This window comes from Equus caballus, chromosome 7, assembly GCF_041296265.1.
Source record: "Equus caballus isolate H_3958 breed thoroughbred chromosome 7, TB-T2T, whole genome shotgun sequence".
NCBI lineage: Eukaryota > Metazoa > Chordata > Mammalia > Perissodactyla > Equidae > Equus > Equus caballus.
Window position 1 is genome coordinate 46,683,834 of NC_091690.1, and position 20,795 is coordinate 46,704,628.

The 20,795-nt window shown below is 60.5% G+C and overlaps 1 long non-coding RNA gene across 1 annotated transcript; it reads right to left on the minus strand.

The window, feature by feature from the left end:
- Positions 1-7,367: 7,367 nt before the first annotated feature.
- On the minus strand, positions 7,368-17,576 carry LOC111774274 (uncharacterized). The gene is made up of 5 exons (XR_011440927.1): positions 15,725-17,576; positions 13,140-13,326; positions 12,554-12,688; positions 8,128-8,180; positions 7,368-7,922 (listed from the first exon to the last, which is right to left on the minus strand). It is a non-coding gene; the product is annotated as an uncharacterized lncRNA (long non-coding RNA).
- Between the last annotated feature and the right edge of the window lie 3,219 nt (positions 17,577-20,795).

Below are 20,795 nucleotides of genomic sequence, written 5' to 3' on the forward strand. Positions count from 1 at the left end.
CTCCTGGAGGTCACTATGCCCCAGTCTGACGTCGTCATCAAGGCTCCCTCTTGCCTGTCCTTGGACTTCACATAAACGGGTCGTACCACTCGTCCTCTTCTGTGTCTGGCATCTTTCGTTAAACCTGTGGGAATCATCCTTTCTGTAGCGAATATTATCAGTCTGACCTTTTACTTTGCTGTCTAATATTCCATTGTAGGGAGGTACTGCGATTTGCTTACTTATCCTACTGTCGATGGATATTTAAGTTGTGGTTGGTTGTTGTGAATAAAGCTGCTGTGAACACTCTTGCAGTGAACACAAGGTCACAAAGGTGTTGGGTCAAAACCTGGGACTGGAATGTGCCAGCTCACAGGGCACATGTATGTGCAGTGTTAGGATATACTCCCAAAAAGCTTTCCAAAGCAGGTGTACCATTTTCCATTCCCACCAGTGTATTTCCATTCCCAGTTGCTCCACATCCCTGCCAACACTTGATACTATCGGTCTTGCTTGCTTTAGCCATTCTGGTGGGTGTGCCCTGGGATCTCCCTGTGGCTTTATTTGCATTTCTCTGGTGACTGCTGATGCTGAGCATCTTTTCATGTGCTTATTAGCCATTTTGATATTCTCTTCTGTTAACTGTTCGAGCCTTCCATCATTTTCTAAATTTGGTTGTGTCTTTTTCTTATTGATTTGTAGGAGCTCTTTATATATTCTGGATATGAGTCCTTGTCAGATATACCTGTTGCAAATATCTTCCTCCGGAGGGAATATTTCCTATACCAAATGATCTCCCCAGGTGTGGGCTGGGAGTGGGTATGAGAGCAAACAGCTGCAGGTTATTCTTTTCTGGCTCCATCTTCATGAAGAAGGCCTGGCTTCTCGAATGCGTGTGACATGCCAAGGACTTCACATCAGTCACGTCCATAAATAGTCCCAACATTCTTATTGATTTAACTCACTAATTCAACACATATTTGAAACTCTAATAACGGCAGATATCGTGGGACCCTGAGAACACAAGGCAAGGTCTAGAAAGAGTCTGTGTTCCCGTGGTGGGTGGTGAGGCAGATGGAAAACACAAAAACAAAGAACGAGGTACCATCAGACGGTGCATGCTGGGAAGGTGGGGGCGGGGAGGGACGGGGGAAGATCCCAGGAGGAAGTGACGGGGAGCTGGGCTTGAAGGAGGCAGAGCCGGCAAGGGAGATTCAGAAGGAAGGGTGTTGCTGGAAGGGGGAAGAGCCCTGTGGAGGCTCAGGGTAGCTGGAGTGCAGTAAGCAATGTGGAGAGGGACCCCGAAGATGCTGAGTGAGGGACGTGGATGGAATTTAAGAGCCATGGGATGGGCTGCAGCCTTCTGAACAGAGGGACAACGGGAACTTTCTTGTCTCATCAAAGGCCCCTCTCGGGGGTGCTCAGGACTGTGGGGCGAGGGCAGAAGCGGGCAGAGGCGGGCAAGGCAACCACAGTGACCCAGGCTCAGGGTGGGGGCCACAGAAAGGGGAAGAAGTGGGCGAATTCAGGTTCTATTTGAAGACGGTTGTCATCCTCAACTTAGAGGGGCCTGAATCTCAGAGAAGTTAAGTGACTTGCCCAAGATCACACAGCTGGAAAATGAGAGAAGGCCAGAAAATCAAATTCTGACCTTCTTTCAATCACACAAAAGGTGTCATGTTATGGGCAGCGTGACCTCAGGAAATTTAGAGATGGGGGGCTCCAGGGTGCTAGTGGGGTAATAGGGGGAGGGGCCTGCAAACCCAGAAAATCCACCTGTCCCTATGGGGGTCCCTACCTGTCCCTGGGCCGCAGGGCAGGCAAGTGGCAGGCTGCAGTGTGAACTGAGACCGAGCGGAGAGACATCCTGGAGCCGCCCCACACTAGCCTGGACCCCGTGTCCCCAACAGGGCCCAGCGAGAGAGAGGCCGGGTGTGGGCCCTCAGGAGAGCCGGGAGCCCCGATGGTCCCCAGTGTGTACGTGAGTGTGTGAGTGTGAGCGTGTGTGCTGCCTGGATCCCGTGTGATCCTCCTCCCCAGTCGCTGCAGCGTCGCCCCTGGGTGGCGAGCGGCTCCCCGGAAACAGGGGCGGCGGCGCCCCCTCCACCCCGGGCCTTCTCGCGGGGGGCCATGGGCAGGGAGGGGCCGCGAAGGGCGAGGAGGCCAAGATGGAAGCGCAGAGGGGAATGAGCAGCGCGGGGCCTAGGGTCCCCTGAGCCCTTTCTGGCCGTTGCGAGGCCGCTGAGGGGCTTGCGGGGCGCCCTCGCCGCGGACTTACTGGAAAGCCGTGCGCCCCGACCGCTCCTCCTGGGAGCCGGGGCCCCGGGCCCCTGCGGGGTCCTCGGATCGTGGGGTGGGGGGCCGCTCCTGCGGGGCCTCCGGATCGGGGGTGGGGGCCGCCCCTGCGGGGTCCCCGGATCGGGGGGTGGGGGGCCGGCCCTGCGGGGTCCCCGGATCGGGGGTGGGGGGCCGTCCCTGCGGGGTCCCCGGATCGTGCGGGGGGCCTCCACTGCGGGGTCCCCGGCTGGGGGGCGCGGCTGCTGGGCTCCGCGGGAACGGGCGCCGCGTGGACGCAGGATGGGGGTCTTCATAGAAGACGCCTCGTGCGCGCCGCGCCTCCCCGGCCCCTGCAAGATGGCGGAGCGGCCCGGGGAGGGGGGAGTGCGGCCCCCTCTCCCGCTGGGGAAGGTGGAAGAGAGGCCGGGATGGAGGAAGGAAGCGGGGAGGGAGGGAAGAGCGGGCTGGGAGGACGGAGAGGCGGGGGCGGGAGCCAGTCAGAGGGAGGAGGGCGGGCGGGGGGAGGGAAGGGAAAGGCGGAGGCCCAGATGGATGGAGAGCTGGGGGGGCGGGGAAGGGGGGAGAGGGAAAGGGGAGGAACCAGCAGTGAGGGGAGCCGGGACAGGGGGGACCCGCAGCCGTCCGTGAGCTCCAGCCGCTCCAGCCGGGGTCGCTGGCCCGCTCGATCCCGGGTCCTGGGCACCGTCCCCCGACAGGGAGGCGGTGCGCCCCTCTGGCCTGACTTTCCGCCCCGGCCCCAGGGCTGCCGAACCCAGAGCGAACCAGCCCCCTGGGCCGGGGCAGCCTCGTCGCTCCCCCTTAGCTTCTCGGCCTCTGAGAAGCCGCACCCCGCCCCGCGCGGCCAGGCTGCCCTGTCCGGGGGCTGGCATGAGGCAAGACGCCCACTGTCCCCCAACTCCAGGCCGCCAGAGTTGACCCCGAAGAGCCCCCTTTTCCTTAGCAGGGGCGCATGTTTGGGTACACCTGCATGGGTCCTACCTTCCGGAGAGGGTTGCAGAGGTTCCAAAGAGGGGAAACTGAGGCAGAGGAGAGCCGAGAAGACAGTAGAGGTCTCCTTACTCCCCGTGTCCCACCCTTGGCCCCAAAGCAACTTCATTCCCCCCTCCTTCTGGCCTATTCTGTCCTCCCGTTGACAACCACGATGAGAGTTTCAAGGCCCCCCATTCCAACCTTCCTGCTTCACCATAGGGGAGCTCCCAGATGCCTGAAAATATCTTTAAATTAGGAAAAAGAGCTGAGCCGCCAGGGCCCTTTGGTCTATTAGAGGAGGAGCAGAGGCCAGCGCCCCCCACCCCCCTGTGCTCTGGTCTTGCATTTGAAGCCCAGACAGTGGACCCAGCTGGAACAATGATGGGGCAGGCCCCAGCTGCTTCCCTTTCAGCCGCCCCGGGCCCCCTGCAAGGTGTGCCAAAATTAGGACGGCTCCCCTCCAGGCCCTTTTCATCCCCGGCTGCTGGGGCGCCCAGGCGCTAACAAGGAAGCTCCCGGGCTGCCTGCCCTCTGGGCAGAGCCGGCCTGGGGACCTCAGGCCGGGCGGTGCCTGGCACTCTGTCCTCCTCGGGGAACTGCCCCCAGGAATGTAGCCCCTGCCATGCGGGGCACCTTCCCTCCACCCCCCTGCTCCTCCCATCCCTGCAGGTCCTGGTGACCTCCGCCTCCTCCAGGCAGCCCTCCCAGCCTGCTGCCATTTGCTCCCTGCTGTTTCTCTTGGGGTTGGGCAATGGGATCTGATCCAAGCTGTGTGCCCCCTGGCAGCTCAGTTGATGGCCGTGAGCCTCAGTCTCCCCATCTGTCAAATGAGAATAATTACGAAAACACGTGTCAGGAGACTTTCACGAGGTTGAAAGGACGTCGTGCGTCAAAGGGGGTACAACATCTTCGTCCTGTTGCTGCAGCCGCATCGGCCCCTCCCCGAGCCCCAGACACACTGGGCTCACCTCCAGGCTGCCCACGGGCTGTTCCTTCTAGAGATCCCCGCAGCTCCCTCCTCCCTTGCTTCACGTCTCTGCTCATAGGTCACCTCCGTGGACGGGCCTTCCCTGGCCACTTAGCCCCGTCACCTGTCCTATGGCCTCTGACATTACGTTGCTCTCCTGAGCTCAGGCTCTGGAGCCCGAGAGGCCTAGGTTCAAACCCTGGCTCCATAGTTATTGGCTGTGTGACCTTGGGCGTGTGACTTACCTTCTCTGAGCTTCAGTAGCTTCGTTTATAAAATGAGGATGGTAATAAAAACCACCTCAGGCAGCGGTTGGGACGAACAAGTGACCTCATGAATGGAGGGCCCTCAGAACAGCGCCTGGCCCGCACCTGCTGTTATTCCCAGAACTAACACTGTCGGTAGGTTCCCGGGTGCCCTCCCCCTCCCCCAGCTAGAAGGAAGCCGTCCTGAGGGCCGATACTCCAGGGGAAGTACTCGCTTTACTCACTGTTGCTCCCTCAGTGCCTGCCTGGCCTGGCACACAGGAGACGCTCAATGAATATTTGACGAATGAGTGACTCAAGGAGGTGCCGCCGGGCCTGTCTGAGCCTCAGTTTCCTCATCTGTAAAATGGGGCGGTGACAGCCTGCTCCTGCCGGATGGAAAGGACTCCACGGGGGCAATGCTGCTGCTCCGATTTCCAGAGCAAGTTCATGCTGAGCCCATAGCACGATGCCTCACCCTTCCAGGGCCCTCTCGATGCGGGGCGGCGGGAATGATGGGGGACACATGTTACCGCCCCCAACACTCATTCTCGCCTTCTCCTTGCACACAGCGTGCCCGCCTGCCCGTCGGGTGGCTGTGTGCCCCCTTGGCCCTCGCCTCCCAGCTGGCCTTGCTTCTGGGTGTGTCACGATCCGAGCCTCAGTTGCTGCCTCTGTAAAGCAGGGTTTCTCCGGTTTGGATCCTGGGTGCGGACATGGCACCGCTCGTCAGGCCACGCTGAGGCGGCGTCCCACACGCCACCACTAGAAGGACCCACAACTAGAATATACAGCTGTGTGTCTGCGGGCTTTGGGGAGAAGAATAAAAAACAAAAAAAAAAACTCCAAAAAGCAGCAACAACACAAAAGATTGGCAAGAGTAGTTAGCTCAGGTGCCAATCTCTCTAAAAAAAGCCAGCCTTTAAGAAAAACCCACATGAGAGCATGGATGCGCTTAATGGCACAGCCCAGGGAGAGGCGACAAGAGACTGTGGACAAAGAGAGGGAGAGCGTTATGGGGCGAATTGTGTCCCCCACAAAGATCTCTCGAAGTCCTAACCGCCGATGTCTCAGAATGTGACCTTATTTGGAAATAGGGTTGTTGCAAATGTGTTTAGTTAAGATGAGGTTACACTGGAGTCGGGTGGGACCTGAAACCAACACGACTGGAGTATAAGTTTATTCTAGGAAAGAGACGCAGGCGCAGATGCGCGAGGGGAGACGACCACGGGACGGCGGAGGCAGAGACGGGCGTGACACGTGTACAGGCCGAGGCGCTGAGGGTGGCTGGAGCCCCGGCGAGCTGGAAGAGCGAGGGAGGACCCCCCCAGAGCCTTCAGAGCGAGTGAGGTCCTGCCCACACCGCGACTCAGACCTCTGGCCTCCAGAATGTGAGAGGACACGGTCCTGCGGCTTTGAGCCCTGGTCCGAGGTACGGTGTCACGGCGGCCCTAGGAAAGGGCGCGGGAGAGCTGAGGGCAGCCAGACACAGAGCGGGTGGCTCACTCCTGACTGGAGTGCCAGTGCCCACCCCCGGCTTTGGCATACTCGGCACCCTGTGCAGGCCCAGGGCACAAAGACGGGCGATGGGGGTGCTTGGCCATGGGCGCAGCATCACTCCGTAGGCCCGGCAGCCCTTCCAGGATCTCCTGGGTGGAGCTGTCACATCCCGGGCGCCCTCCGTTGCAGGTCGAGGTGGCCGTGTCATCAGGGGGTTTGCAGGTCACCCATTCCCTGTCTCCCCAGCTGGGAGGAGCCTCCCCGAGGGCGGGAAGGGCCCCCATCTGTCCAAGACAGCACTGCCCTCTGGACGAGGCCGAGCGTGCGACCCGGCTGGCCAGAAGCGAGAGATTTCACACGGGGGACACGTGAGCCGAATCTCAGTGAAGACCCCAGCGCTGGTGCTGAAACTGCCTGGGTTCGAATCCCAGCCCTGCCGGGGACTGGCTGAGTCACCCTTAGGCAAGCGGCTTTGTTGCTCTGTGCCTCAGTTTCCCTGAGTCTAAAGCGGGGACCATGACAGTCCTACATCGTGGCGCCTCTCAAGGATTAGACCTTTAGTCCATCTCGAGTTAACTTTTGTGAGTGGTGTGAGATGGGGACTAGTGTCATCCTTGTACATCCGAATATGCCGTTACCGGGCACCGTTACTGGGAGACTGTCCTTTCTGCCCTGAGCCTTCCTGGCTCCCTTGTCAAACATTAGCTGACGGTCATGCCTGGGCCTGTTTCTGGGCTCTCGGTTCTGTACCGCTGGTGCCCATGTCTGTCCTTCCGCCAGGCCCAGGCCGTTTGGTTAGACGACGGCTTTGTCACAGGGTTTGAAACCGGGAGGGGGGCCGCCTCCAGCTCTGCGCTTCTCTCTCAGGGTCTTTCTTGCTCATTTCAGGCATTAAATGAGACCGTGCCTGTGAGGTACTGAGAAGTCGGGCGCACACAGTCTGTGCTTCGTGAGTGTGGCTCCCACGGATGGCAGGCGGCCCCGGCCTGAATACGCAGGGAGGAAGGTGGAGGCCAGCGAGCTGCCCCAGGGCCCGGGGGAGCTCCCCCTGCAATCATTTCCTTTCTTCTGGGCGTGCTGGGAGGGACAGGGCTGCCCCAGCTTGTGATAGGGACCCCGGCCAGCCTGACGCCACCAGAGCTCACTGCTTCCTCACTGAGCACCTGCCAGCTGGGGTCTGCTCTGGTTCGAAAGGCCTCTCTGGCCACAGAGAAGCAGCTGGGTGGGGACTAGGGGCCGCGGGGAGACCCTTGCTTTTGTGAAAGTGGGAGACAAGGATAGCTTGGCCTGGGCTGGTGGCCGTGCAGGTGGGCGCAGGTATACGGATGTACGTCCTCTTAGAAGGCCGCCCATCACAGGATTTAGGGCCCACCCTAGATCCAGCAAGAGACCATCTCGACAGCCTTAGCTGGTGACATCTGCAAGGGCCTATTTCCAAAGAAGGTCACATTCCAGGGTCCCAGGTGCACAGGAACGTGCTGGGGGCATTACCCACCCCCACACCCAGGGGCCATGGCTGCTGCTGACAGAGACGGGGAGACAGGGAGACGGGCAGATGGGGAGATGGGGCAGACAGGGCAGGGTGCAAATCCGGGGACAGCGGTGGAGTAGAGAATTCTGTCTCCCACCTGATGCTTGGGCCTGCCCATGAGGTTTCCAAGTGCAGCCGCCTGAAGGTTGGCAGAGAGGCCTGAGCAGAAGATGTCACTGGGAGAGGTCATTGTCAGGTCTAAGTGGCATTTAAATTCTCAAGGCTGGTTGCAATCCCCAGGGCCGTGAGTGTAGCCGCAGGAGAGCAGAGGGCCAGCTCAGGGCTCTGTCTCCAGCATTAAGGCCCAGAGATGAGGAGGAGTCAGTGGAAGAGACCACGAGGGGGCAGCTGGGAGGCGGGAGGGGAACTCGGAGAGCACAGCGTCCTGGAGGCTGAGAATGGACCGCAGGACCTGGCAGGATGGAGCCTCTCCCTGGCAGGCGGGGAAAAGAGCCCAGTGGGAGAGGGATGTGGGAGAGGGATGGGAAGAGGGATGCGGGAGAGGGATGGGAAGAGGGATGCGGGAGAGGGAGGGAAGAGGGATGCGGGAGAGGGAGGGAAGAGGGATGCGGGAGAGGGAGGGAAGAGGGATGCGGGAGAGGGGTGGGAAGAGGGATGCAGAGAGACAGAGGACATACCCAGGCAGTCTCAGGTGATTCGCTGAGAGAGTTAGCACCGGTTCCTGTGGCTTCTGTAACAAACAGCCCCAAACCGGGTGGCTCAAAAACAACAGAAAACAAAACAAACCCATAGACATTTACTGTCTCACAGCTCTGGAGGCCAGACGTCCAAATCAGCATCACAGGGCCGACAGCAGGGCAGCCCACTGCAGACTCGGGAGAATGTCCCAGGCTTCTGGAGGCCGCAGCGTCCCTTGGCTTGTGGCTGTGTCCCTGCCCTCTCTGCCTCGGTCTCCTTGTGGCCTTCTTCCTTCTGTCTGTGTGTCTGTCTCCCTTTCTCTTCTCTCCAAGGACGTTTGTCAATGGATTCAGAGCTCATCCTAATCCAGGATGATCTCATGTCGAGATTCTTAATTTAATGACATTTCCAATCACCGTTTCTCCAAATAAGGTCACAGTCACAGGTTCTGGTGGCTCGGGTGTGGACATATCTTTCTGGGGGGCCACCATTGGACCCACTACAAGGAGGAGAGGAACAGGGGTGGGGACGGGGAGGGATGGAGGGTGACCTCGACAAGCCACTTGACCTCCCAGAGCTGCTGTTTCTGAATCAGCGAAGCAATGGCCGGTTGGCCTTGAGACCAAAGGGGTGAATATGCCCGGGACGGTGCGGCCACGTCCAGGCAGGAGGAGTCCTCTCTGCCCACACACGGGGAGGGCCCCCAGGTCTCTGGCCGCTGACCCGGGTCCGAGACACAGCCATTCCTCGGTGCCCCGACCGGCCCTCATTCACACGGGTGCCAGGCTTCTCCCCTAGGTCTGAGCCTGTCTTTCAAGCCTCTGGATGTTTGTCCAGGAAGTTCCCTCCATGCGCACGACCTTCCCCCTGCAACTCTGTCGTCTGTCCCCCACATTTCAGCTTGAGGGTGCCTTCCCGGCGGTGGGGCTTGGTGATGCTCAGATCTAACAGTTTCCATCATCGTAAGCACATAGCTTTGCACACTACTTTTTAGTGTCACTCTCTCCCTTCTAGAATAAGCCTGGGGAGGGCGCTGCCTGGAGGCCACTGTGTCCCCTTGCACCCAGCTCGGACTGGCACCTAGTAGGCGCTCCACAAATGTACCTGGGGATGTCCTTCGTCAGGTGATGGGATGTGCTGGGCATGACCCACCCCCAGACAGGTCACTTGGTGTCTCAGCAGGACATTCCGGAGTCTTCTCTGAGGTGCCAGGGACACCGTGCACGCACACACACACGCACAGAATGAGCCATCCCCCCCTCCTCCACCCGGCCCTATCCCCGATTTCTTGATGGAATATTTTTTCCCCGGGGCAGAAAATGAACCGTTATTAAAACAGCCCAGTGACTGGCCGGGAAAACCCATTTGCAACGATTTATCCAGTGTGGCGGCTGCCGGAGGACGTGGGCGGAGGGGAATCACATCCCATCAGGGAGAGCAGATGGCTTCGCTCCTCTTCCCTGCTCGGCTCCGAGGCAGCAATCCCTGTCAGCCGGGGGTTTGTTCCTGGTGGTGTGATGGGGGCGACTCTGGCAGGAGGTGGGCCAGGCGGCTGCGTCCTGGGGGCGAGGGGTGGCTTGGGACCCACCAGGACCCGTTCCCCTGCCTACTGCCATCTCCTGGGCGGTGGCCGCCTGCCCGGGGCCCCTTCCCCCAGTCACATCCTTTCAACGTCTGCATCTTCGTCTCAGCACCTGGGATCTTCCTCTCCCCTCTGTCCTCCCCCTTCGGTTGTCCCTTCCCTCGAAGGCAGGGCCATGTGCTGCCCCTGCACCCCAGGCGCTGAGCACAGGGCATCGCCGGGCCCCCCCTCGGATGTGGGCTGGCCCACCATTACTACACATCCTGGCGTCATCGTCTGGCCCCCACCCTCGCACCAAGCTGTGAGCGTGCTGAGGGAGGCGCTGTTCCACCCTCACTCGTTTAGGGATCCGGGTCCTTCCACCCCCTGAGGAAAGCCAGACCCATTGCCAGCCTCGCGGCGGGGAGAGGGGACGACACGACCGAGTCACCCGTCTGTGCCAAAGCCACCGGTGGCTTCTCTCCTTCAAAGGGGAGGCCTGTTCGCCTGGCTCCCAGTGGCCCTTCCCCACCTAGACCCAAAACATCGCTTCAGTTCCTGACCCGACACCCCGCACCTGCCCCGGCCCCAGCACCTTCTGGTCAAATCCGCAGGCCCCTCTGGGGTGCCTCCCCCCCACCATGGTGCCCCTGGCTGCCCTGGTGCTCCGTGTCCACCTCCTGAGTGTGGGCTTGACGGTTCAGAGCCCAATCCAGCCCACAGATGTGATTTGATCTGCCCATGCAGGGGTTTAAAAAATGGTAATGAGTTGCTAGCTTTGAAATATCAGGGGATTAAAAATCTGGATCCCTGGCTTTCCGTTGAGAGACGCAGGCTCCGTAAAGTGGAGGCCACACTCCCACAGGCTGCCCGGCCAGGGCACAGTGCTGCCAGTTCTCGAGTGGTGAGTGGTTAGGGCTACTCTGGACCCAGACTGCCTGGGTTGCAATCACTCAATGTTCCTGTTCTGGAATCTTCCGCCTCTCCCCCTCGCCTGGTGTCCTGGGAGCGGGACTGTGTGGACCCCACCCACCGGCTCCTGGGTCCTCTGGCTCAGGTTGGGTTTGTCCTGTGAGGACCCCTGCGTAGGACGGGGAGTGGGGACATTCATTCCCCAGCTTGGCCCCTTCACCTGTGGCCCCTGAGGGTCGGCTGCATCCCTGTCAGAGGTCACGGGTCCACACCATCCACGCAGCCTGTGACCTCTCCAGGTTCTGGTAACTGCCCCTCCTCTCGCCTCCCAGACCTACGGGTGCTAATGGCCCCCATGTTTCCTGGCTCATGGCTCGGCATGATACCCTGAGGTTCCCTACGTCTGCCACACTTCATACATTTGTCCCTTCATTGAGCTCTGCTCAAATGACCCAATCGGAAAGTAGCACCTGTTTTCATGGGGCCCTGGCTGATACGGCCCCATCCCAAAGTTAACCCCCGGGAAACGGGGATAATGGGAGCATCTGCTTCTAAAGCTGCTGCGAGGATCAGCAAGTTAATGCTGTGTAAGGAAAGGGCTTAGCAAGTGCTGACAGATGCTGACAATTCTCACTGTCCCTCACCACAGTCCCCACCACTCCTTACTGTCTCCCTGACACTGACGCTGAAGGTCACATGTGCCATTGCTGACGCAGTTGGTGTTCTAGACTTGGCTGCTTGGCGTGTTTGTTACTTGCTGATAGTCCCTCGATGCCCTCCTCCAGCGCACTGGGATGGCCCATTCTGCGGCTGCCTGTCCCTGTCCCACTAGCCCCCCAGGGCTCCGGATGTCGCAGGGCCGTGCTAGTGTCCTCTGGCAGCCCTAATGAAGGGCCATGAGCAGGCAGCAGTTTATCCCCTCACTGCTCTGGAGGACAGAGTTGAGACCCAGGCATCGGCAGGGCCGTGCCCTGCCGAGGCCCGGGGGGCCCTTCCTCACCTCCTCCAGCTGCGGGTGGTCCTGGGCTTATGGCCACGTCCCTCCAGTCTCCCTGCCCCCTCTCCTCTCTTCTCAGGACACTTGTCACTGGGTTCAGGCCCCACAATCCAGGAGGAGCTCATCCAAGATCCTGAACTTAATTACTTCTGCAAAGACCCCGTTCCCATATAAAGTCATACTCACAGGTCTAGGCAGACATATCTTGTGGGGGCCACCACTCGGCCCACGACAGGCCCACAGCCCAGCCCTGACCCGGGGGTGGGGCAGCTTCCCTGCGGGGCTCGGGGAGGCCGAGGCCCAAATGCCACCTCACGGCCCTCAGTCTCCCGCGCAGGCCGAGCCTCAGGAAGCCCACGCCCCTGTGGGCAGCCGGGGAAACGTGGGAGCCCCTCCTCCAGCTGGACCAGCATCGTGTCCTCCTCCCTCCATGGCCACTGAGCAGTTGTCATTCCGCGTCCACGTCAGAACGCCCCGGTCCCTGCCCATCTGCGGCTGGCCTCTGACCTCCGCCGGCTCCTCGCAGGGCTGACCCTTGGATCCAAAGTGCACTCTCCCAGCACAGACATCTTTCTCTGCCTCCACGTGGCTTCAGCCCTCCGCTCGCCGAGGTGGCCCTGGCTCCCGCCAGCCTGTGGAGCCGCCTCCCTTTCGGGTGTTCCTTCCCCCCGACCCAAGTGCACCATGGCCAGGCTGGCTGGGTCGGGTTCGTGGAGCTGGTGAGGGTCAACTCTTTTTTGTTTTCTAATAATTTCTTTTTGAGGTGAAATTCGCCTCATGTAAGGTCTACCATTTTAAAGTGTACAATTTGGTGCAGTTTTGCATATTCAAGTGTTGTGCCACCATCGCCAGTCCCTAATTCCAGAACATTCTCACCACCCCGAAGGAAACCGTCCCCATTAGCATTCACTCCCCATTGCTCCTCCCTCCACCGCGGCCCCTGGCGCATGCTGACCTGCAGGTGTCTCTGTGGACGTTCCTGTCCTGGACTTGCACGTCAACTGAGTCACTCACTCCGCGGCCTTCTGTGTCTGGCCCTTTCACTCAGCGTGATGTTTTGGGGGTTCATCATGTCACAGGGTTAATTCTCCTATTGTGAAGCACGTACCTCTTAAGAATACAGCTCTGTGGGTTTTTAAAATATGACCCATCCTTGTCACCACCACCTGGCTCAAGATATGGAATATTCCAGACCCCTGGAAGCTCCTAAGGCCACTGGCCAGGGGGTGTCCCCTCCCAGAGGGTCATTTTCCCAGAGGTCCTCTCCTGAAGGTGACTGTGCCCCCCACAAGGGACATGCGTCACAACTGGAGACATGCTGCTGGCACCCGGGGGGAGAGGCCAGGGATGCTTATCAGCTTCCTCCGAGGCCCAGGAAGCCCCACAGCACGGAAGCTCCAGCCCCGGGTCAGTGCCCACCGTGAGGGACCTCGGCCGACTCCACAGCCGGCTCCTGCGCGTCCTGGATGCCACGGGAACAGGAGCCCGCGCCAGTCCTATTCGTGTTCTGTGCTCTTGTTCAGTGTTGTCTCGAGACTCACCGCGCACGGTGCTGGCTCTTTCTCACGTGGCGTCATCCTCCACGGCGAGAAGATGCCCCAGCCTGTCTTCCGTTTGCCGGGCCAGCTACGCTGCTGCTGTCCCGCGTCTGGCAGTGACGAGGAAGCTGCTACGAATGTCGTGCAGGTGTTTTTTGTGGACCTGGTGCCTGTTCCCACTGAGGGGCAACTGAGGGATGGAAGTGCTAGATTGTAGCAACTGAACGTGGCACATGGGTGTGCGAGAGGCCGAGCTCAGGCAAGTTTGCACAAAACCCTGACTTCTCTTGACGAGTCCCTTCTGGCGACTCTGAGCCTGACTTTTCGCATGATCGCTCTCGGCCTGAGCTGAGCAGTAGCCAGCAGCTGCCGCCTTAAAAGGGGGTGCACCTCCAGCTCCCCACGGCTGCCCCCCTCCCCACTCACTGCCTCACAGCTGCCCCAATTCTGCATTTTTGTTCCCTGGTTGGCATCTGGCTCTGCAGCCCCTGTCCTGGGCCCACGCAAGGTCGCAAGGTCGGGAATTAGCTTCTACCTCCCTGTGGCCATGGCCTTGACTTCCGGGGACCCTCCCCTCCCTGCTCGATCACTCCCCAGCTCCACTCCATCTCACAGAGCCTGCAGCCCCTTCAGACCTGGCAGGCATTTCCAGGTTGCCTCAGGCCCCCCTGCTCCCTATCCTGCTGCAGCCTGGGCTCTGCAGACCTTTCTCTTGGCGGCTTCCTCTGAACCGGCTCTCCGGCCCAGACCACCTGCGCATGGAGTTCACTTCCCCTGGGGGGCATTCTCTTCTGAGCCCCCTGGCCCTGCTGGCCTCCCAGCTTTGCTCATCCACAGCCCTGCCCTGTCTTCCACGCCTCAGGCACTGATGGCCCCCAGCCCCCTGCCGGCGGGACTGCCCCAACCTCCTTCACTGCCTTCTGCCCACCCCCAGCTCCTGCACGGTGAAGACAGGCCCTGGGGCCTGCAGACGGAGGGACAGCCAGGCCAGTAGACCCGCCTAGCTGGCCGCACCTCTGCAGAAGCCACGTGACCCCCAGGACCAGCCCCTAGGACAAGCAGGGCAGGCCCACCTCCTCCCAAGGGAGGGGGCCTGAGAACACGGCCTCTCCTGCAGGCCCCAAAGTCCCGGCCAAGGCGGGAAGAGCACAGGCCCTTCCTGGGGTCCTTAAGTCCCCACAGGCCAGGCCCACGCCCCAACAGTCCCAGCTATCCCCACGCACTGTCCAAGTGGCCCCCAACAGGCACCCTTCATCTCCAGGACTCTCTCTGACTCCGCACCTGCTCCCCAGTCTTCCCCTCAGCTTTGCCCTCAGAGGTTTCCTCCCCCCTCCTCTCTCAAGCCCTCCGCTGGGGCCCGCTCCCTCTCTCCTCACCTCCAAGGTTGCCAGGGCCAGGGCCCTTTCCTCTGTGCCCTTAGCAGCCCTCCCCCAACTCCCCCACTCTCTCCCTCCCTGCTCCCCCCACCTCTCTCCCTCCCCCCTCATCCCCTTCCCCCATTCCCCCTGCTCTCTCCCTCCCCCCTCGTCCCCTCCCCCCACTCCCCCTGCTCTCTCCCTCCCCCCTCATCCCCTTCCCCCCTCTCCCCCTGCTTTCTCTCTCCCCCCTCGTCCCTCCCCCCATTCCCCCAGCTCTCTCCCTCTCCCCTAGTCCCCTCCCCCTATTCCTCCCAGCTCTCTCCCTCCCCCCTGGTGCCCTCTCCCCCATTTCCTCCCCCTCCCTGCCCCCTCGTTCCCTCCCCACACCCCCCACTCTCTCCCTCCCTGCTCCCTCACCTCTCTCCCTCCCCGCTCATCCCCTTCCCCCCTCTCGCCCCTCTTTCCCTCCCCCTCGTCCTCTCCCCCCACTTCTCTCCCCACTCCCTTCCCCCTCATCCCCTCCCCCATCCCCCCTCCCTCCCCAATCGTCCCCTCCCCCATTTCCCCCAGCTCTCTCCCTCCCCCCCTCGTCCCCTCCCCCCCCACTCCCCCCCTCCTGGCCTCTTCTCCACGCCCACACCTGGGGGAAGGGGCGGGGCCTCCGCACCTGGGGGCCAGGAGCAGGGGGCACCCGCCCCTCTAGGCCAGGAGGGCAGCACAGCCCTCTGACTCCCCTACTCAGGCCCCAACTGGGCCCCATGGCGTCCCTGCCTGCTGGCACGGACTCTCGCTTCCGGGAGCAGGAGGGTGGGTGTTTGCCGGGTTCGGGTTCAGGGTGTGGTCCCAATGGGGGTGCAATGGGGAAGGGGTCCTGTCGGTCCGCTTCCAGGACATGCCCCGACTCGGACCCCCCTCCCCAGCATCCTGTCCCAGGCCTGGGTCGCCTGTCACCTGGATTGACGGCGGCAGCCACCTCCCCAGTCTCCTGGCTCCTTCTCAATTCCCCCCATAATTTCATTTTAATTGGGGTGATATTCACATAACATAACATGAGCTACTAACCATTTTCGAGCGGGTAATTCAGTGGCATTCGGCATATTCACATTTAGTGTCTAGTTCCGAGACATTTTCACCACCTCACAAAGGAAACCCGCCCCGAGTGGCAGTCACTCCCCACCCCTACCCCAGCCCTGGTGCCCCCCTGATGTGCATCTGTGTCTCTGGACTTGCCTGTTGTGGACATTTCATGTCAATGGGATCACAGGCACGTGGCCTTTTATGTCTGACTTTCAAGCAGCATAGTTTTTCAAGGTTCATCCATGCCGTGTGTATCAGCGCTTCCTTTTGACGGCTCAGTAATGTTCCGTTGCGTGAATGTGTTTGGCACCGTTTATCTGTTCATCCACTGATGGACATTTGGGTTGTTTCTGTTTTCCAGCTTTTGTGAATAATGCTGCTGTGAACACCAGAGTGCAAGTATCTATCTGAGTCCCTGTTTTCAATTCTTTTAGGTATATGCCTAGGAGGGGAATTGTGGGTCACACAGTAATTCTCTGTCGAACCGCCCTTACAATCTCTAAATGTACAAATAAGATCACATCCCCCCCCCAAAGCCCTCCCTGGGCTCCCCCCTCCCACAGAGAACCTAATCCAGACCCTCCCATGGCCTTGGAGGCTGAGCCCTCGGGTCACACCACGTTGGCCCTCACGCTCTTCAGAGAGCCCTGCCTGCTCCAACCACAGAGCCTTTGCACCTGCCGTTCCCTCTTCCTGCCTCACACACGATGGGCTCCTTCTCAACCATCAGGTCTCAGCTCAAATCTCTCCTGCTCAGAGAGGCTCCCCTGGGGCCCCTTAGCCTAAATCATAGGCGCCTGCACCCTGCCTTGTCATGACTCATCATTGTTTTAGCCTTCCTAAGTTCGTCGGCGCTCTGAAATTTTCTTCCTGTTCCTGGTGAATTTTCAGCCTCCCTGACGAAGTCGCAGCTCCAGGAGGCCGGTGCCTTTGTGTCTCTCAGTCACCGTCACACCGCAGCTTCCAGAACAGGGCCTGGAACCCGGGTCAGGACCAGAGTGAGGTGCATGAAGCAAAGTAGCCACCAAGATAAATTCTATTTTAAAAAGTAAAAATTCATGCAGAAAAAAAAAATCCATGGTGAACAAAACGTGGAAATCTTCAAGAAAAGGACAGCATCAGTGTCCCCCTTTCTCTATCCCTCAGGCTCCTCACAGCTTTCTGACTGACCCTGCCTTTATTTAAAACGTTGATTATTTTGGTCACCATGGATATTTTGCATAAATTTCAGGTTTCTTAAATATTGCGTTGCAATCTTACTTCTCTTGATTACTCCATTTTTTGCGTCCTGCCCTGGGGCCGGGGCTCACTGGGCCAGAGGGAAGCTGGGGCCTTGTAGCCCCTCCCCTTGTCCCCTGCACAGGCAGGCGGTGGCTCCAGGGCGGTGGCTCCAGGCTAGGTCCTTGCATCACACAGGCCTGATTCAGAACTGATTCCATTTTTTAACTACTTGGGCGAGTTATGCAGCGTCAGTTTCCCATTCTGTAACATGGGGAGAAATTACCTACCTCCCCAGGTATTCAAAAAGAGTAAATGAGACTATTGATGTCAACTCAGGCCCCAACACGACACCTCCACTTGCAGATCCATTAAACCAAATGTGACGCCTACACGGACCCTGCAAACTGCCCTCCCTCCGTGGTCCCCATCCTCCAGGCGCTCGGGCCACAACCTGCCTATTTCCGCCGCATCCCACTTCCAGTCCATCTGCTCACCCTCAGGTACACCCAGACCTGCCCGCTGCTCACCTCCACTGTAGCCTTCCTGCTCCCACTCCCAGCATCGATCACCTGGACCAGTGTGGTCGCCTCCTCCCTGGCCTCCCAGCTTCTGTTCTTGAGCCCCACACTGACCCCCACAGTGGCCAGAGGGCGCCTGGGAGCACCTGAGTCAGAGCATGGCCCTCTTCTGCTCAGAACCCTCTGTGGCTCCCAGCTCGCTCAGAGCAAGACCCAAAGTCGTCCCCAAGCATGCAAGGCCAGCACTGTCTGCCCCAGCACCTCCCTGCCCTCACCTCCTCCATCTGTTCCCCTCACTCCCTCCCTCTAGCCACACAGGTCCTCTCGGGGAGCCTTTGAACACCCAGCATGTTTCTGCCTCAGGACCTTTGCTGTTCCCTCTGCCTGGAACTCCCTTCCCCCAGATTCCCCCATGATTCCTCCCTCATCTCCTCAGGTCTCTATACCTTCTCAGTCGGGCTTCCCGACTTACCTCATCTAGAATTGCAGCTGCCACCACGCCCTCCATCCACCTCCTTCAATTTTCTTCCATAGCGCTTACCATCATCTGACATCCGGGATCTTTCAGTTGTCTGATTTCTCTTCTCTCTTCTCGATTAGACTGTCAGTCCCGAGAACAGAGGATCTTGCCTGCTTTGTTCATCACTGTGTTCCCAGACCTAGCAGAGTCCCTGGCACCCAGGAGGTGCTCAGTAAATGTTGACTGACTGAATACACCCCCAAAGACAGCAGTTGCAGTTAATCCCCCACTGGACCCCCCAGCCTTTGCACTGGGTGAGGGTGTAGGGTGGCATGGGGCTCAGGCATTGCCCAAGGTGGGGGTCCCGGGGCCTCCAAGAGTCCCAGAGGCACACAGAACCCTGCTGGCCCAGCCCCCGAGCTCACTCAAGTTCCCCACGCGCCCCCCCAGCCCCCTGCTCCCTTTCCAGGGCCAGTGCCCTATTGCCTTCGGTGTCTGTCTTACCCTCTGGAACCGGGCAAGCTGGCTTCTGTGTTCTCAGGCACTAGGGCACCCTCAGCACCTGGCAGCGCCCCACTCAGGTCCGGGAGGGGCTCTGTGTCTGAAGAATCCGTGAAGGAGGGAACACGTGAACCGAATAATGAAATGCCCAGCAGGGTCATGCACCCTGGGCAGAGTGGGCTCTAGATCAGCCGGCTGGGGGCACCTGGTGGGTGGTGCTGGTCTGGGCGTTGCCCTCGTCCGTGGAGGCCAGGAACGTGTTTCATCCCTACCCTTGTGCCCCCCTCCCCGCACGTGTTACAAGGTCTGGCGCCAAACGCAGGACCTAAAGAACCTGAGGCAGGACCCCCAGGACCGCGGGCATAGGCCTGAGGCCAAGGACGCAGAGCACTAGGGACAGGGGAGGGTGGAGGAGCACAGCACCCAGGACGGTCAGCGTGGGGACCCCAGGCAGCGGGCGCAGCACACGGAGCGCAGGGCCGGGGCAGAGGGCACAGGGAGCCCAGCCCTGTCCGAGGTCGGGACGCCCGAGGTGCTGGGTGCACAGAGTCCCCGCGACGCGGGGAGATCAGACGAGGGGTGTACCAAGGGCGGGACGCCCTGGGCGTGGGGGTGTTCTGACATGGGGTGCTGAGAAGGGGGGGGCCAGCGCGCAGGGTGCACAGCACGTGGGGTATCGGAAGCTCGGGGCACACTCGGGTGGGAGTCCCGAGGCGCAAGGTGGGATGCTGGGAGCGAGGAGTGGGGCGTCCGAGGCGCGGGGACCGACCGCGCAGCGCCGGCCACCAGGCACCCGGGCGAGGCTGCGCGCGACGCGCCCGTTCCCGGAGCCCGGCTGCTGGCGCGGCCTCCACTGCGGCTGCGCAGCTCGGGGTCTGGGGCGAGGAGAAGGGGCGCCCGAGCTCTTCGCGCCCCCACCTGCTCCCCATCCTCTGCCTCTGAGCCCCTCGCCCGCCCGTGAGCCCAGAAGACCCGGATGGAATGGAGGCTGGCCAAGGGATTCCGGTCGCGTCCACGGGCGCTCCGCGGACCACGGGCTTTGGGAGAAAGAGGAGGGGCTGGGAGGGGGTCCGGCCGGATTTTTCCAAGCTGAGCTGGAAACCCCCTCTCCTCATCTAAGTATGTAAAGGCCACCCCTTCTCGCAGCCTCTGGGGAAGGCAGGTTAGGACCACCCCGTGGGCAGGCTCCTAGGTCACGGGAAGGTGGGTGGGCTGCTCAGGGCCGAGGGTGGGGGGTGGGCGGAGGCGTGCAGCCAGAGAGCTCCGGACGTGCCCAGCTTTCCGCGGCTCCACGTTCTCTCCCCCGTCAATCCTGCTGGGTTTAAGGAAAGCTGGCTGTCTGGATGTGGGGGAGGGCGTCCCGGTTGCCCCCTGAGACACCACACCCACTCGCCAGCACCTGGAAGACTTCCACGGGGCCTGCCAGGTACTGTCCATATATTTCAGAGTGGGAAACTGAGGTGTGGAGAGGCCAGCCCCATGCCCAATAGATCTGCAGTCGACCGCGGATGGATGGAATCTTGCCGCCCCCACAACCTCTGCTTCGTTCTTATTTGGTCCTCAGATCCAGTGTCGGGCCTGCTCACCCGGATCCCAGGCAAGAAGTCTGCAGCCACGGAACCCGGGCGTGAAGGGAGACGAGGTGGCCCACCTACCCTCTCCACCGGGAGTTCGGCCCGGATCTGGCCTGGGTTCAGGGCTATGAGAACCCCTGCCCAGTCCTGAAACGAAGGCTGTCCACACAGGGAGCGGAGGGCGCTGGGTTGCCAGAGAGATGGCTCCTGGTCCCCCAACCAGCCTGGAAGTCTGGTGCCTGCCTTTCCCCAAGTTCCGCTACCAGGACATGCTTCTCGAAAGGGCTTCTCTGAGGCCAGGTTAATTCACTTGCAGATGTCCAATTTCAGCTGTTTTAAAAACTCAGTTCCCCTTCCAGTCGGCCCCAAGTTCTGTGTATTTCCCACCCCACCGCTTCCATGTTCTATTCCTCACGCGTTCTGCAGAGCCAAGCTTGGGTGGCAATGCATTCTCTTCCCCGGAAACAGAGCCAGGGTTTGCCTCCCTCCCTGTCCTCGGCACGTCCCCTTCCTCTAGAATCCAGATCCGGATCGGTCTGCTTCACTGCCTCCCACACCCCACTACTGCCGGCTCGAGTCCGGGATCGAGTCCGCCAAGATTCAGCCCGGAGTGTGGACTCGCATACGCTCACTGCTTTACCGCCTAGCCTCGCGGGAGGGACGTCGTTCCCCGAGGATCCAACCCCGGGATTTGCTCCTCCCCACCCATCAGTCTCGGAGGGGCACCCCTCTTTTGTAAAATGGAGCCAGCAGCCCGGCTTCCAGGTCCGGACTCCCCAGATCCTCCCCGGATCTTACCTCTCCGGACTCCCCCTCCCCTCTCCCGCAGGATTCTGCCCCCCCCCCCCCATTTCCCCCCAGCCCCCACCCTTCACGGAGCTGTCTGTTCTGCTGAAGTGCCTATTTTTGGCCTGAGGCCCGGTGTTATACCCCGCCCCCTCGGTCTTGGC